The sequence below is a fragment of the Tiliqua scincoides genome, chromosome 3 (genome assembly GCF_035046505.1).
Source record: "Tiliqua scincoides isolate rTilSci1 chromosome 3, rTilSci1.hap2, whole genome shotgun sequence".
In the NCBI taxonomy this organism is placed as follows: domain Eukaryota; kingdom Metazoa; phylum Chordata; class Lepidosauria; order Squamata; family Scincidae; genus Tiliqua; species Tiliqua scincoides.
The window spans coordinates 165,257,673-165,260,923 of NC_089823.1; the positions used below are offsets into that span (position 1 = coordinate 165,257,673).

Here is a 3,251-nt window from a genome sequence, read left to right on the forward strand (position 1 = left end):
TTTTTTATTCTCTGCTGTTGCATTGAAGCTGACAGGAAGGGCATGTATTTGGTATGCAACAGACTCCTGCACCCAAATCTCACGTCAGTCATCCAGGAACAGAACAATGTTATGCTGAAGGATGAGCAAGGAGGCAGTTAGGAAAAGTGTGTAGAAATCACTAGAACAGGGGTGCTCAAACTTTCAACTTTAGGGATGCTGGACCTTTAACAAGTGTATAGAAGAGAGAATTTCAGCAGGTGCAACTTGTCATCCCACAGATGACAAGCTGCACCTGCTGAAATTATCTCTCCTACACAATTTTAAAGGTCCAGGGTCCCTAAAGTTGAAAGTTTGAGCACCCCTGCACTAGAAGATGCATCTGTGTTACAGAGTAGGTCAGACCAAAATGAAATGTTGGTTATGATGTTAACCATAAAATATGTACATCTTATGGTTAACATAAAAACTGGCAAAGCTTTATTCTGGCAGAGCCCTGGAAAAATCATGACCCATCAAACCAGGGGAAGTGTTTAACACATCTCTTGGGCCATTTATTCAACCCAAATCACTCTCAGGCTCCTATCTCCTTCAGTTCACATTTATGTACCTTGTTCAATTCCCCCTTTCTTTTTACATTTTCAATACGCTCAGCTTCATTTATCCCACTGTGCCTATTGACAAATAAGTCATTCACACTCCCAAATTTTTTCAATATTTATTTTCCCTTCCTATTTTTTTAAATGGCCAAAATAATTAGTAGGAAGTTGTCAAGTAACACACAGATGCAAACAAGTGTTGATTCTTCAGGATGTTGGCCAGTCCTATCCTATCCTTCCTGGCACCCAGAAGAACAGCAGTGCCAAAATGGCGACCAAAATATCCTGCAGGCACTGGGAAGCCACTGAGGTCTCCCCCCAAGAAAAGCCCCAGGCCCCGCAATGAGGCTTCTCACATCTGCACCGGCTCTCTGCTGGTCTCACCCCCTCCTGGGCTGGGTCCTTCCCCTGCCCCACCCTTCCTCCATGTGGAATGTTCCACCCTGAAAGCCTGCACTGCTGCCCGGAGCTCTTACCTTCCTCTGGGCAGCGTATGTCTGGTGCTGGGCCCAGTGCTGACTGGTGCTGGCCCAGCGCCAGTGCTTCCTACTTTAAAGGTACCATAAACGTGCTTTATGGCATGCTTATGACACCCAGTGCGAGAGCTCAGCACCAGTGCTATGACCCATTAGGGTTGGGCCCGAAGAGCACAGTCCTAACCCTGCGATGAAAAAGCAAGACCACATGGCCTATGCTGTAGCCAACGCAGGGTAGGAGGCTGCTTGGGGCCCTGGTGTTCCTGGAGAAGGTAATATCCTTTGTGGCTCTGACAGCAACATGGAGGAGATGCCTCCACAGCGGCAACTGGCTCTGAAGGTGGGGAGAGGGGCCGCTTCAGGAGTTCAGGAGCTTGAAAAACTTGGCGTCTTGCCCCCTCTGCAGGAATCCCAATTCCTGGAAGTCACTTTGGGGTAATGAGCTATTTTTCTGCTTACCCCATTAATGGGGTTTACTCCCAGCCTGCCCTATGGGGTTACTTGGTTAACACTCTAATAAACTTTGACTGCAATCCAATACATACTTACTTGGAAGTCTCATTAAAATCAATTAGGCTTACTTCTGAATAGACATGCATAGGCTTGCACTGCTTGTATATTTGTTTGAAACAAATTCCATTAAAACAACAACAACAACAACAATTTGCAACTCATTTCAAATGTCTGGGGTGAAAAAGGCTAGACAGACGGGGGTCAGATGGGTGTCAGGGGTGTCAGATGCATTTCATACAGTGGTCCAAATAGCATTCATGGCCATCTGCTGAGGGCTTGAACTAATGACATTAAGCAGATGATGACCAGAAATAAGCACTTTTTCTCATTTAGGAATTTATTAGCTGCAAATGACAGAAGAGAAAATATGCAAATCTTGATTTACATTTTCAAGATATGGGCGATCCCAATTATTACATGGTTGGCAACCTTCAGTCTCGAAAGACTATGGTATAAGCCTACCGCAACAGCTTGCAGCAACTGTTACCCTGCAGATGCCTGATCTCGTCTGATCTCGGAAGCTAAGCAGGGTCAGGCCTGGTTAGTACTTGGATGAGAGACCGCCTGGGAATACCAGGTGCTGTAGGCTTATACCATAGTCTTTCGAGACTGAAGGTTGCCAACCAATTATTACATGGACTGCCCTTTCCGCAGTGACACCTCAGCAGAAACAGAGGTGCTGAAAGAATGGCCTGCATGATAATTGGGCCCTCCCAGCTCTGCCTTTTCAGCAGTGCCACTTCTGCCAATGCACCACTTTGCGGCTCATCAGCTGAGAGCAATTACGCGTAATAATGGTGCTGGAGAGTCCAATTAACAAGGGGTGGGATGGATAAAGAACCACTGCAGGCCATCCTTGGGCCTTATATTTGACACTGCTGAGCTAGATCTTTAACAGCACAAGCTGCTGCATGTCTACTTAGAAATGTCATATTGAATGCAATGGGGTTTACTCTCAGATAAGTGTGTATAGGACTGTAGCCTATGGCAGTAGACTTTCCTGGGAGTAAGCCCAATTGTCCACAGTAAGATTTACTTCTGAGTAGACATGCAAAGAATTGTGCTGTGAATGAGTTATAAGCCTCAAAGTAGAAATAGGTGGCATGAGTAGAAATTTGTTCAAATTAAGACATTTAAAGTAGATTTGTGATATTCTTAAGAGAGTGTGGCTGTGGGACTGTCATGATGAGCACCTGAACTATAAGCTTTACCGCTATACCACTGGTGGTGACTGAGAATGGTACTTGTTATGGAGACTGCTTTGTGTAAACTGCGTATATCATCTCTACATCTATGTGGACAGCAAAAGCTTCAGAAGAAAACATGTGGTTGCTGCTGAATAAATGTCACTTGGCAATATAATATACTGTACGTTCTAATGCATGAGTGCTCCTAAGAGCCAGATAGTCTCTCGCCATCAGTCTGGGGAAATGACATGCTGAATAAAAAAGATGAACCCGATGTAGCCTTGTTTAGATGGGTCAATGAAAAGAGATTATGTTTCTAGGTTTGGTTTCTTCTTTAATCTGCAGTGCAGGATGCTGTAGCAAATGTGTGCTACCTTTTCTCAAACTATTTCCCTCACTGTTGTAAAGGTAGCTTTGCATAGTGCTTTTGTATCTAAAAAGTCTTATACCTGATTACAGTTTTGTAACCACATATATTGGGCACTGTCATAGAGTCT

At 44.5% G+C, this 3,251-nt stretch overlaps 1 pseudogene; it reads left to right on the top strand.

Moving 5' to 3' along the window:
• Nucleotides 1-2,036: 2,036 nt before the first annotated feature.
• LOC136646808 (5S ribosomal RNA) lies at nucleotides 2,037-2,156 on the top strand (annotated as a pseudogene).
• Nucleotides 2,157-3,251: the final 1,095 nt, after the last annotated feature.